The sequence below is a fragment of the Alligator mississippiensis genome, chromosome 3 (genome assembly GCF_030867095.1).
Source record: "Alligator mississippiensis isolate rAllMis1 chromosome 3, rAllMis1, whole genome shotgun sequence".
NCBI lineage: Eukaryota > Metazoa > Chordata > Crocodylia > Alligatoridae > Alligator > Alligator mississippiensis.
The window spans coordinates 260,381,780-260,396,939 of NC_081826.1; the positions used below are offsets into that span (position 1 = coordinate 260,381,780).

Sequence of the window (15,160 nt, forward strand, 5' to 3'; positions counted from 1 at the left end):
TATAAGGACATCTTCATTTGCAGCATATTTGTGCATAAATTATCAAATCCCAAACGAAGTTTTCAGCAGAAAATTATGGCTGACAAGCCAGCTCCTTAAGTGTAATGGAGCTTTATCCCAAGGGCAAACCTCAAGAAAAGAAGGTTACTTGGGGCCTGGTTTAACTCCCAAAGAAACTAAAGATCATCCCAAACTTTACCACCTCTATTCTAACTAAATACAAGACATGCATCTTTGACCTTGCTTTCTCTAACCCACAGCCTGAATGGCAAAAGAAAGTAAAAATATACATGGTTGAGACTCAGATAGAAAATATATGCTAATAGCTGTAACAATTACATTAACCCGAAATCACTCCAGTAACTGGGCAAAGACAGTGGACAATTAAAACTTCTATCAATAGTTCATACAGTAATTCCTGATTACTAATAATCAATAAGTTATGAAAAACTGAGAAAGAATTGTGGAAAGTGTCACTGAAAGAAAGGCTGTTTACATTCATAAACAAGAACAGAGATAACAACGCATATACAGAACAGCACGGTGGGTAAAAAAAAAAATAAAAAATCAGCAATTAAAAAAAGTTTTTAAAAAAATCAGTTTTTTATTTAAATCAGATTTTGTTATTTAATTGTATTTTTTAATTTTTAAGATCCTTTTTAAAAAAAACCTATATAAGGATAGTTTTAATTTAAGATAGATTAAAGCTCAAAGATATAATCATGGAACCGGTATTATAACTTCTAATTATATATACTATTTAAGACAATATATTCATGTAACCTTTTAAAAAAGTTTTATAAAATTGGTGTTCTCATTGATCCTCCCAGTCTCAGGCTATGGGCTGAGGAGGGAGAGGAGGATCCACGTGGTCAACCAAAGACTGCAGCGCTGGTGTCGTCGGGAAGGCTTTGGCTTTCATGACCACAGCCTGCTCTTTGGCGAGAGAGACAGCGAGCTGCTGGGAAGAGATGGCCTCCACCTCTCTCCCCTAGGAAGGAGGCTCTTCTCAGCCAGACTGGCTGACCTGCTCCACCAGGCTTTAAACTAAGCCCGCTGGAGAACAGGGGGGACTACCGCCACTGCTGGCCCGCTGAGCAATCCTTGCAAAGCCAGCAGTTTAAGGCACTTAAGGGAGCCCACCCCTACCCCAGGCCTGGTAAAATCTGTGGGCAAGGAAGGAGCCCCCCAGGGGGCACTTGCCTGCCTGTACACAAATGCCAGGAGCTTGGGGAATAAGCAGAAGGAGCTCATCCTCCTGCTCAGTGCAAATAATTATGATATCATAGGGATAACGGAGACCTGGAGGGACTCCACCCATGACTGGACCACGGGTATAGATGGCTATACCCTGTACAGGAGGGATCGTGTACAGAAAAGGGGCGGGGGTGTAGCTCTCTATGTTAAGGAAAGCTACATGTCCCTGCAAGCCGATATTGGCGACCAGGTGGACGGCTGGAGACCCTCTGGGTTAAAATCCGTGGGGAACACAGCACAGGGGACACAATGGTGGGAGTCTATTACAGACCTCCCACCCAAAGTCCTGAGCTTGACCAGGAGTTTGCTCAGGAACTGGCCGAGGCAGCATGGTCCAGGACCATGGCTGTCATGGGTGACTTCAATTACCCGGACATCTCGTGGGAGGATCGCTCAGCAAAATCTGAGCGGTCGCAAAGCTTCCTTTCGTGCGTGGATGACCTCTACCTGACTCAAGAAGTCTATGGGCCAACGAGAGGCAAAGCGCTGCTCAACCTGGTACCGGCTACTGGGGATGACCTAGTCAGCGACCTAGTGATCGATGGGAAGCTGGGTGACAGCGACCACGAGCTGATCACCTTCACCATCCGCCGAAAAGCTGGCAAGTCAGTCAGCAACACAGAAATCCTTGACTTCAGGAAAGCCAACTTTGACAAGCTCAGGAGGCTTGTCAGTGAGGCCCTAAGGGACTGTGACCACAGGGAGAGGGGAGTTCAAGAAGAGTGGTTGCTCCTCAAGGGAGCGATCCTCAATGCACAAACTAAGTCTATTCCATCTCGGAGGAAAGGCAGCAAGAGGGCACAGCAGCCCCCTGGCTCTCCAGGGACCTAGCAGACCTCCTAAAGCTAAAAAGAAAGGCCTACAAAGGATGGAGGATGGGAGTCACCTCCAAAGAGGATTATTCTGCACTGGTCCAGTCCTGTAGGGAGCAGACCAGGAAAGCCAAGGCTGCAACTGAACTCCAACTAGCTTTGAGCATCAAGGACAATAAAAAGTCCTTTTTCAGATATGTGGGGAGCCGGAGGAAAAGCAGGGGCAACGTTGGACCCCTGCTGAACCAGATGGGGCAACTGACAACTGACGCCCAGGAAAAAGCCAACCTATTACATAGGTACTTTGCGTCGGTCTTTCATCAGTCCCATGGGATGCCCATGCCTGCTACGGGACAGGGAAGTCCAGGTGAGGGTGATCCCCTGCCCTCCATTAATGCTGACTTCATGAAGGAACATCTTGAGAAGCTGGATACCTTCAAGTCAGCCAGCCCTGACAATCTTCACCCCAGGGTACTCAAGGAGCTGGTGAGCATCACAGCCCAGCCTCTAGCACGGATCTTTGAAAACTCTTCATGCTCTGGTGTAGTGCCCGAAGACTGGAAGAAGGCCAATGTGGTGACTATCTTCAAGAAAGGGAGGAAAGTGGATCCGACTAACTATAGGCCCATCAGCCTGACTTCTATCCCAGGGAAGATCTTAGAAAAGTTTATTAAAGAGGCCATCCTTAATGGACTGGCCGACGCCAACATCTTAAGGGACAGCCAGCACGGGTTTGTTGCGGGTAGGTCTTGCTTGACCAATCTCATTTCCTTCTACGACCAGGTGACCTATCACCTGGACAAGGGAGAAGAGATTGATGTCATATATCTTGACTTCAAAAAAGCCTTCGATCTGGTTTCCCATGATCTTCTCTTGGAGAAACTGGCCAATTGTCGCCTTGGGTCCTCCACGATCCACTGGCTGGAAAATTGGCTCCGTGGTCGGACCCAGAGGGTAGTAATTGATGGAAGTCACTCATCATGGTGTCCTGTGACCAGTGGGGTCCCCCAGGGCTCTGTCCTTGGACCCATACTGTTCAACATCTTCATTAATGATGTGGACACTGGAGTCGGAAGCGGACTGGCCAAGTTCGCCGATGACACCAAACTCTGGGGCAAAGCATCCACACCAGAAGACAGGCGGGTGATCCAGGCTGACCTGGACAGGCTCAGCGAGTGGGCAGACGAGAATCTGATGGTGTTCAATGCCGATAAATGCAAGGTTCTCCACCTTGGGAAGAAAAACCCGCAGCATCCTTATAGGCTCGGCAGTGCTATGTTGGCTAGCACTATGCAAGAAAGAGACTTGGGGGTCATCATTGACCACAAGATGAACATGAGCCTGCAGTGCAATGCTGCGGCTAGTAAAGCGACCAAAACGCTGGCTTGCATCCATAGATGCTTCTCAAGCAAGTACCGCGACGTCATTCTCCCCCTGTACTAGGCCTTAGTGAAGCCGCAGCTGGAGTACTGTGTCCAGTTTTGGGCTCCACAATTCAAAAAGGATGTGGAGAAGCTTGAGAGAGTCCAGAGAAGAGCCACGCGCATGATCAGAGGTCAGGGAAGCAGACCCTACGATGACAGGCTGAGAGCCCTGGGGCTCTTTAGCCTGGAAAAGCGCAGGCTCAGGGGTGATCTGATGGCCATCTATAAGTTTATCAGGGGTGACCACCAGTATCTGGGGGAACGTTTGTTCACCAGAGCGCCCCAAGGGATGACGACTAGGTTGAACAGTCATAAACTACTACAAGACCGTTTCAGGCTGGACATAAGGAAGAATTTCTTTACTGTCCGAGCCCCCAAGGTCTGGAACAGCCTGCCACCAGAGGTGGTTCAAGCGCCTACATTGAACACCTTCAAGATGAAACTGGATGCTTATCTTGCTGGGATCCTGTGACCCCAGCTGACTTCCTGCCCTTTGGTCAGGGGGCTGGACTGGATGATCTTCCGAGGTCCCTTTCAGCCCTAATGTCTATGAAATCTATGAAATAAATAGGTCACAACAAGCCATGGACTGTACTAGGGGCCCAATCTTATGGGGCTTCCAGAGGCTCCTTTCTAAATTAGTGAAGATTAAAGAAAACCACTCTATCCAATGGGACTCAGTGCTCAGTCTAGAAGATCCCATTAAGCAAGTCTGTGATGCTTAGTTTCAGTTCTCAGACTGGATTTCTCTCTCCAGAAATAACATCCTTGTTAACAGCAATATGTGGAGATGAGAGATAACAGACCTGATTACCTTCCCAATCAGCCCTATTGGCTCTCTGCACATTTTTGTACAGTCAGGACCTGACCTCTCTCTAAAAGAGTACAAAGTTTTCAAAAAGTTAAATGAATAGAGGATTGTTGGGCATGGAGTCCGGGCAAGGAAGAGGAGTCAGGAAATAAATGCAAGGAAGAAGAGGCAGTAGAAACAAAAGAGAAACATTTTGAGCAAAGTATTCCAGAAGTCTTGCAGGATAAGTTTCTGACTATAGCCTCCCCCATTGATTTGAGATCCAGTGAGGGAATGTATGGTAGAAGGGAAAATCTATATGGCAGAAGGCTTGCCAGGCTATACAAGAGACATGAAATCTAGAAAAAAAAAATCAAAGAAAGCCCCATACTAATAACATATGGCTGCAGCACTCATTTGAGGTCTTCCTAATACATTTGGGCAAAAACATCCCCCAAATATACATGATTAATCTAGTGAAGTATCTGCTGCAATTAGCTTTGCTAAATCATAATTCAGTTTTCTGATGTAGCTACAAAATTAATCTGAAAAAATATCAAAATAAATCACAGCTTTAAAATGCATAGTTGTGTACCTTCTAAAAATTAAGCCTACATCTACCTCTGAGTTGTAAATAATATGTATTAAACTTATAGCAAACAACAAGAATACACTTTTTGGAGAAAACAATGATTAAATCAAGGCTTCCTGACCAGTGGTTTAAATCACAATTTAAACTGATTTAAATCAAACCCACCCTGCAATACAGTCCAATTTACCAGTAGATACAAAATGTTTCTGCACGGACACAAATCAGCAAAGGGTCTGACTGTATGCATACTTGGCCATATATCAGCAAAACCACCTCCTCAAGTAAATTCATACTAATTCAATAAGAATAAAGAATAACAAAAACTCAAGTGGTGCTAGTAGGCTGACTGAAGTAAGTCAGGAATTAAATTATGCTGTACCTGGTGATTTATTTGGCACTCTGATGTAGGTACATGTGCAGTAGTACCCTTTGGAAGATTATTTGAGAACAGTGTTTCTCGACCTGTAGGTTGCAACGCAAAAGCAGGTCTCAAGAATATATGAAAGGATCATGAACAAACTTTAAAAATGGATTTTTCTTTAAAGAAGAAAAACATGGGCAACCATGGCTTTTCCCTTGTAGGCTGGCAGAGTTCCAGCTGGGGCTTGGAGGGCTGGGTCCTGGGGGAGGAGGATAACAGGTCGGGAGTGAGGGGCAATGGGTTGGGACCGGTCACTGATGTTTACAAATGGGTCCCGGTACAAAAAAGGTTGAGAACCACTGTTCTAGAATATGTGAAAGTTGCAATCTGGTGACCTGATTAGAAAGTGTGAGCATGTACAGTTGGGAAACCAGGTCCCTTCTTCTGAGAAGTAGTGATGCAACAGGTTTGACCGACAGGTGAATGTTGCAATTTGGGGTGGTGATTATTAAAGATATGAATGATGGATGGATGGCAACTGATGATGACTGGATAACACAGGGTGGTATGAGATGAGGCGAGTGAGAGTGTAATAGGTAACCGCTGAACCAACTGGGCACGAGTGAGAGTGTGGGCATGTGGGAGAGTATGTGGGTTTACATCTCTGTGGGAGCATGGCTGTATTGATCACCTTGGCTAATAATAAATCTCGCTCACCACTCCTATCTGGGCTTGACAGAGTTGGGGACCACTTCCCCTCTAATACTGGGTTCAAATCAAATCAGGCCCAACAATGCCTGTTTCATTTAAAAAAAAAAAAGATTCTCCTGGTACACAGTACTGATTGTTATCTGCTAAAGAATCCCTATTGGTTTTATTCATTATTTCAGTACAGATAAGTGCTATCATTCATAACAGCATGAAACCTCATGAAAGCGAATATAACAGAAATGCATAGTGAAACAATATTTTTATTTTGTCTGCTGTACAAGTATTATAGATTCTAATTATTATTTTTAGAAGTCAATTAAATGGCTGTTCCCAATATGCTGGGCTTCAGAGCCTCTAATGATCAGGAAATTGGAAGCAATATTTATCAATTAATTGCACAAAGGACTCAGGATGCCTACTTCCCCTCAGCTGTAGTCATATCAGCCTTGTTCTATTAACTCTTCTTTAATCTTTACTTTTAACAAGAAAACGAAACCTAAAATGAAGGATAAAAAGGAAAAAAAAGAGCACAACACACAGGAAGGCAAGAAAGCAAGACAGAAGAAATACAAAGAAACATAAAAAGAACAAGGTCAAAATAGGGCAATAAACAAAAGGAACCATTTCTCTGATTTTTCTTCTGTACTTAGTGCTCTGAATTCCAAATAGCTCTCTTCAGCTCGGAGGGAAGCTCCCCACCTAACCAGAGATCAAGCCAAGAGAAGTCAAGTGCTCCCACTCCCTGCCACCACACATTTTGCTTCCATTGGCTTATGACATCTACTGGGCACGTTACATGACTCTTCCTGCACCATGTCCATCTTCTGGGTGTGGAGACCATGATATCTGCTCAGTTTCTTTGGTGGATACCTGGTCCTCCACTAGCAACTGGCTCTAACATTAAAAATCAAAAGTGCAGTTCAAATTCCACTCCAGATATGCCCTTCTTCAAGACTTCTGCTTGTTACATCCACTTATAGTTCATGTTATTGGACTCACCCCAACCTGGCATCTGAACATGCTCTGCCCTACAGCTCCCTCAGGACCATCTGCCGGGGAAGGGAAACATCCTGGCTTCATCATGGTGAGCCCTATTGGTTCACTATGTCCTAGCACTCTGGCTCAGCTAATTTCATGGATTTCATAGACATTAGGGCTGGAAGGGACCTCGGAAGATCATCGAGTCCAGCCCCCTGCCCAAAGGGCAGGAAGTCAGCTGGGGTCACAGGATCCCAGCAAGATAAGCATCCAGTTTCATCTTGAAGGTGTTCAATGAAGGCGCTTGAACCACCTCCGGTGGCAGGCTGTTCCAGACCTTGGGGGCTCGGACAGTAAAGAAATTCTTCCTTATGTCCAGCCTGAAACGGTCTTGAAGTAGTTTGTGACCATTCGACCTCGTCATCCCTTGGGGCGCTCTGGTGAACACACGTTCCCCTAGATACTGGTGGTCACCCCAGATAAACTTGTAGGTGGCCATCAGATCACCCCTGAGCCTGCGCTTTTCCAGGCTAAAGAGCCCCAGGGCTCTCAGCCTGTCATCGTAGGGTCTGCTTCCCTGACCTCTGATCATGCGCGTGGCTCTTCTCTGGACTCTCTCAAGCTTCTCCACATCCTTTTTGAATTGTGGAGCCCAAAACTGGACACAGTACTCCAGCTGCGGCCTCACTAAGGCCTAGTACAGGGGGAGAACGACGTCCCGGGATTTGCTTGAGAAGCATCTATGGATGCAAGCCAGCGTTTTGGTCGCTTTACTAGCTACAGTATCGCATTGCAGGCTCATGTTCATCTTGTGGTCAATGATGACTCCCAAGTCTCTTCCTTCCATAGTGCTAGCCAGCGTAGCACTGCCGAGCCTATAAGGATGCTGCGGGTTTTTTTTCCCCCAAGGTGGAGAACCTTGCATTTATCGGCATTGAACACCATCAGATTCTCATCCGCCCACTTGCTGAGCCTGTCCAGGTCAGCCTGGATCACCCGCCTGTCTTCTGGTGTGGATGCTTTGCCCCAAAGTTTGGTGTCATCGGTGAACTTGGCCAGTCCACTTCTGACTCCAGTGTCCACATCATAAATGAAGATGTTGAACAGTATGGGTCCAAGGACAGAACCTTGGGGGACCCCACTGGTCACAGGACACCATGATGAGTGACTTCCATCAATTACTACCCTCTGGGTCCGACCACGGAGCCAATTTTCCAGCCAGTGGATCGTGGAGGACCCAAGGCGACAATTGGCCAGTTTCTCCAAGAGGTGATCATGGGACACCAGATCGAAGGCTTTTTTGAAGTCAAGATATATGACATCAATCTCTTCTCCCTTGTCCAGGTGATAGGTCACCTGGTCGTAGAAGGAAATGAGATTGGTCAAGCAAGACCTACCCGCAACAAACCCGTGCTGGCTATCCCTTAAGATGTTGGCATCGGGCAGTCCATTAAGGATGGCCTCTTTAATAAACTTTTCTAAGATCTTCCCTGGGATAGAAGTCAGGCTGATGGGCCTATAGTTAGCCGGATCCACTTTCCTCCCTTTCTTGAAGATAGACTGGAAGAAGGCCAATGTGGTGCCTTCGGGCACTACACCAGAGTGCCAAGCGTTTTCAAAGATCCGTGCTAGAGGCTGGGCTATGATGATCGCCAGCTCCTTGAGTACCCTGGGGTGAAGACTGTCAGGGCCAGCTGACTTGAAGGTATCCAGCTTCTCAAGATGTTCCTTCACGAAGTCAGCATTAATGGAGAGCAGGGGATCACCCTCACCCGGACTTCCCGGCCCTGTAGCGGGCATGGGCGTCCCATGGGGCTGATGAAAGACTGATGCAAAGTACCTATTTAATAGGTTGGCTGTTTCCTGGGCGTCAGTTGTCAGTTGCCCCATCTGGTTCAGCAGGGGTCCAACGTTGCCCCTGCTTTTCTTCCGGCTCCCCACATATCTGAAAAAGGACTTTTTATTGTCCTTGATGCTCAAAGCTAGCTGGAGTTCAGTTGCAGCCTTGGCTTTCCTGGTCTGCTCCCTACAGGACCGGGCCAGTGCAGAATATGGGGTCCCCTGACCCTGGCATTCTGAAAACTGCTGCAAACCTACACTGTATGACTGTCAGTCTGCTGACAGGAGGGTGTGTTGGGGGGGGGGGGAGGGTGTTGGCTCTGCACGCAAAGCCAGGGGGTGCATCCCCATGCAGGGCTACATCACATGGCTGTCAACCAGCCCCACCACACAGCTGACACTGGCAACCCTGTGTTCAATTGCAATGGAAGCCAACAGAAACCAGTAAGAAACTATCCAGATCCTCTAGGAATAAGGATTTTTTTAAAGCCAAACTCTACCCCCAATCACCATGTTGTGTTTCCATGAATAAGAAGTTGGGTCTTTGATGCACCTTAGAATAGAAAATGTATGTGCAGTATTCTTTCCTTAGCTATGGCCTGATTAATAACAAGCCTGTAAAAACGCATAAGCTTACAAATCACCAGTACAAATTTGAGGCACAAATAAGCATGCTTTCTTGTCATTAAGGACTGCAAGCCAGTTGTACTGCTACTAACAGTGGTCTGAATGTTAGGACACTTAAACATAGTAGACAGTACTTCCAAAATTAATTTGTGCTGAATTAACTGTTTCTATTAAAAGCAATGATTTTTTTCCCCTATTAGCTTCACTGGGAGATCAATGCAGATTATTACTGGAAACAAAATTTGATTGTATTATGAAAGTTGCATCTTTGTTGTTCCTTCTTCTACTGCCTGTTAGGGAACCAAGATCTTTGATTTTTCTGATGAGTCTGCTATCAGTTTCATATATGGATTGAGTAAACAGTTTGTCCCCTCCCCCTACTAGATATCATAACTTGGCTTAATGTTTTTTAGCCTGAGGTTGTGACGTCCAGTTCTGGAGCCACATGTTGGCAAACTACCACATTACAGCCTATGAGGCTAGCTGAGTACTAGAGGACATCCAGAGATGCATTAAAATCCAAAGTCCAGCACTTGAGAACATTTTGTTAAATAATGCAAATTAAATGCTCTTCTGAACTTTAGTAGTACTGTGTCAGAAATGGTCAACACGTGATAATACTAACTCCAATAAAACCAAGATATAGACAAAATTCAAATGGTAGCTGATGAAGCATCAAAATTTCTTTTTGCCATTCATTCAATCCTACCCCAACCGTAGGGTCTGCTAGCAACATGCTCTCTCCAGCCCCACCACCATGGGAAGTGTAGTCTCTGACTAGAGATGACTTGATAGCATCAAGCTGAGGAGAACTCAGATATAATTTGTATCTATAGATACTATAGCTCCATTTAGCCATGCTACTTGGTCATTCTACCTTGCTTTGGAGCTTCCATTCCTCTTTTATAAGTTTTCAATAAAAGGAAAATTTGTAGAAATGTAAGCTTGCTTCGAACCAATGGAGCAGTACTGCTGTGGGGTCTCCCCTCTATTAAATTTGTTTTCCTCCTTTTCACTTATGAGGATTTCCTCTGGAGGCAAATCTAGAGTAGCTGCTTCTTTAAACAAAATGTGCAAACTCTCAGTAGGAATGATTGTTCTAAACTCCTTTCTGACTTGGATTGGAAGCTGAAAGCTGAGAAGTGTATTATAATTGATGCCACTTGTGGTAAATAGATTTCATTTTGTGCCCTTTCAAGTGCCTCTTACACCAGTCCTTTCAAAGGTGAACCGAAGGCTCTTTTACTTCCTTTCATGCTCTTTCCTTGCTGACAGATGAAACCTGTCAATTAGGATATAGGTAAGAGTAAAGTTTCAGCATATGTAATAGAAAAAGGAGTTGAATCAGAAGTCCTTCCAGCAGACTCTCCTTGGTCTGCTCTTTGGCAGTCTGCTGTCACAAAAGCTGCTATCGGAGTGGCTGCGCAGGAAACTTCTCCAGCCTTTTGATGTTGTCCTTCTACTTGCATTTCTCCCCAAAGAAGAGGAAAAGTGGAAACTACCATCACATGGACCAGAGAAAAAAAATGGAGGCTGAGATGCTGGTGATGCTTCTTAGGACCTTTTCTGTTCAAAGGAGGGAAACTACCAAAAAAAACCTATCCTGGATTAATTGCTTAAAATGCAAGGTACTACTTTGAAGTGGTTCACTTCTCATTACATCTGTATTGGTATGGAGGCGTAGGGGTAGCATAGATCCTCCCGAATCCCAGTGTTCTATCCTTCCCCCTGCCCTTTCACTGAAGAGGAAGAGAGAACTGGGTGAACAATCAGACAGGTTGCCTGACAGCCTGCCAGACAAGACCAGAAGCCAGCAGCTAGACAGATGCACAGGGCACTGCAGACATCACATGCCCAGGCACTCAGGGACTGCAGACTGTTCTGCTTCTCTCTGAAGGGGTGAGGGTGGAGTGGAGCTACAGGTCACTGCAGCCTACCTGTAGCACTCCCATACTGCTGTGGTGGTGATTTTAAAGTGTTCCAGCGAAGGGCATGACAACAAAGAATGTATACAAGTCTGGCAGCTGAAACACTACATTGTTGAAACATTTCCAAGCCTGTTATATTTAGAAACATTTCAAATGTTGCATCTGTCTGCATCCTAACACTTCAGAAAAGTTGAACTGTTGAATATTGAGAAAGAGAACCCTCACAGAAACTTTCTATTGATGTTCAGCTGTCAGAAGGCTTTCCAATATCTCCAACATAAGACCTTCCAAGGTACATACATCCTCAGCTTCACAAATTCATCCCACCTGTCAAGGGGAAACTTTTTACAGGCAATGTTATCCACCCTCTAAAGTCCCCAACAACATTTTGAATATGCAAATTAAAATACAGGACACATACTTGTTAATTAAGTAGCTAAGTCATCAGTTTATCCAGAAATTCTTTTGCAGAGATTAATCACCTAGTTTTATCCAAGTCAGTAAAACTGGCTACAGACTCACATTTGTCAACTTACACAGGTAGAAAAACTAAAAGGAATGGGAAGCTGAGCCAGATTCACCCGTAAGCTGAGAGAGGGGTACGGAGATAATAGTACTGCAGTTTGTTCAAAGGAGGCTTTGGGATAAAAAAAAAAGGGAAGAACAGAGTTGTCCCACTTCCATAGCTGTGGATAAGGAAAAGGAAGTGAAAACAGTTTCCTCCATTTCTTTAAGAAGTATTAAAAACAGCTTCAAATTTATCAAGACATTGGAATAAACTCCAGTACCTATTACCTCATAAGCCAGGATGAGTCAAGACACACTCCTGGAGAAGGGGGAGGGGGTGTATCCTAAGATAAAAAGCAATTTTTAAAATTGGAGGAAGATTTGGGTAGGGATGGGACCTGAAGATTTCAGGTTCCGGCAAATGACTGAAAAAATAAATCAGGCTTATGATAGAAAGCCATCTACAACATGGTTACAAATTTTTCCTGGGGGACACTGTAAATTCAGAAATAAAGCTGCTTCAGTTTATTCACATACCAAATTATACAGCTACTGCCTTCTTAAAATACTTTATCTGCCTTTAAGAAAGAAACATTCTTTGAGTAGATTTTTTTTAAATTTGACTAAAGGTTACATTATTTTGGATAGATAACTCTCTACAACTGGTAACTTATCAGTGGTCTACTTGTACGCAAATAATTTGTAGCACCCAAACAAAGAAAAGCTGTTGCTGCTTTCAAATTCCACTTAATAACAACTTCTATGTTAGAAATAATTAATCCTTTCAACAGTACAGTCTATGACAGAAAAACACTTCTTTTAGCTAACTTAATCATTTTGTCATAGTGAAAGTGTTTAAGGACTGTCCCATTTAGAAAATACTATTATATATTTGTACCAGGAGCACAGAAACAACAATCAAGTTATTCTACATTCACAAATGCCATATTCATTTTTTAAAAATATACACACATAGTATTAAGCTGGTCATAATGGACAATGAAAGATAATGCAACCTCTTAGCAGCTGGATTTTTTTTTTTTTTTTTAGAAAGAAGAATCTTCTCTAATTTTTTGGTATCAATGCTGGATGTAAGCATTTCATCTTAATGAAAGTAATATACTGAATACAGATCAGTGTTGCAAAATAACTAGCTAAAGTATATAGAAGATTATTTAATGTGATTTAACTGAAATTTAGATCTCTTCTTTTCTTAGAACTCTGGACTTTTGCATTAGAGAAATATGCAAAGAAAGAACACCATGTATTGATCAAGAGGTCTACAACTGCTACAGCTTTTAACAACAACCTACCTCTGCATCAACAGCTTATCAGAACCACTGTTCATTCTTTTTGTTCAAACTCCAATTTAGACCTCTTCTTTAGGAGATACTTTAAATACCTCATAAGCTTTCTCCTATCGGCTCTTGAAAAGGTTAATACCTGAATGCAGGGAACTCGCACAATAGATAAAAAAATTTCTGGAAATTGTGCTTTTAACAGCAGAATCCAGGAAACATTAGAAAGAATAGTCTACTCAACAATACTAAGAGGCCTCAGAGTTGAACATTTTTCAAGGAACAATTCTCTTCTCAGAACAACACGTGCATGACAATTCGCTTGATTATATGGCAAGGTTTTGCCTTTGAACGCGTTAAGAGCTTGTAAATAAAACTATTAATCAAAGCACAGAAAACCTTCACGATTTTAGCAGTCCCTATCTCCCTGTTTGTTTTCTTTTGATTTTTTAAACTGTAGGCTGTATCAGAAGCTTATTATAGCAAACTCTGTTAGTCTGCAATAAGTCCCCCTGCATTCATGTGAATTAAAGTGGCAATAAAACTTTAATAGGGAATGTTGCATCTTAGCCCCTACCAAAACACTAAACATTGTTCCTCAATTGTTCTGATTGGGCCCACCATGCTTGAATACACTCATAGTTGCATAGAACTACCAATTTGCCAAAAAGCACCACTAAAAAACCAATATATTTTAAAACAAAACACAGGCGCATAAGAATCAAATGCGAATAAGAATCAAATGTCCAATTTTCATTTGGAATGAGTTACATAGTGCATTTAATCTTACAGTATTAAGAAAAAGAAACTGTTTATATTAGAGTTCAGGAAAAGAAAGCCATAGCTGAGACAATATACAACAAAGGCAACAACAATAAATATAAGCCAACAAAAAAAAAATTGGGTCCAGTGTCTCAAGAAGTCACTAAACATGTTTACACTAGTGAAAAAAAAAAAATGGGGAAAGAAGAGCAGATAGCATAATGCTGTCCTTCATAACTCACTCAAGTGCAATGCAGAATTAGTCCTGGAAGTCAGGGATAAAATTACATCACTGTAGGCATTTTATGTCCACATCTTGCCTCATGACAGCTGTTTACCAAGCTAAACAAGCTTGCCACCACCCAGTGTAGGTAACAGCACCTACTCCATGCAGCTACCCAGAAGAGCCAGTCCCCTGACCATCCCCCTATGATCTGAACAGGTTTTGTAAACAGATGTACTGTATTTACCCAAATCCAAGATGACTTCCAATTTAAGACACACCCCAAGCCTCCCAATAATTAGATAATAAACAGAGAAATTATAAATTAGTTATAAATTTACATGTACAGAATCTAATTTTAAGAGAGTCGTCCTAAAATTTGCCCTCCACCCACCACGGCAGTGGAGCAAGCAATGGCAGGGCAGCATGTGGCCGGAGGGTGCGGGGGGAAGCCAGGGACCAGCGGCAGGGAGGCAACCGCCCTGGGCTCCACATTTTGGGGGGCTCTGCACAGCTGGATGGAGCGGCCGCGACAACTCTGCATTGCCACTGCCGGTTTCGCATCCAGCCGCTTGCTCCCCTCTCCCCCGCCACCACCAATGCAAAGAAGCCACCACTATTGGTGGTGGCTTCTTTGCATCCATGGCGCATGGGATTGGGGCGGGGGCAGAGCCCCGGCCCTGCACCTTGCTCAGGTCTGCTCTGCTGGTAGTTATGCCTGTACCTAATGTCTTAATCTTACAAATTATGTACGTGGGACACAGATCAATGTTTCTACTTTATCGGATTAAAATCAAAACCTCATACACCTCTATACATATCCATTGTTATCAGTAAATCTGAGCATGTACTTAAGTTTTTTTGTAGAGTAGGATTTCATTCTACCATATTATTTTTTCTGTACCAAATTTCAAAGAGATAAATCAACCACTTGGCAAGGTATAAAAATCAATATCCCATGTATTCTAAAATTCTATTTTTTCATAAAGCAAATTTGATACATACTTAGGTTAGTGATCTAAATCTTAAAACAAATAGTTGTTTTCTGATA

General features: G+C 43.6%; 1 protein-coding gene across 7 annotated transcripts in view; it reads right to left on the reverse strand.

Annotated features, from left to right (window-relative positions):
* The window catches only part of ERBIN (erbb2 interacting protein), a 203,181-nt gene that overhangs the window by 98,931 nt on the left and 89,090 nt on the right, over positions 1-15,160 (reverse strand). The gene's annotated exons all lie outside the window — the stretch shown is intronic.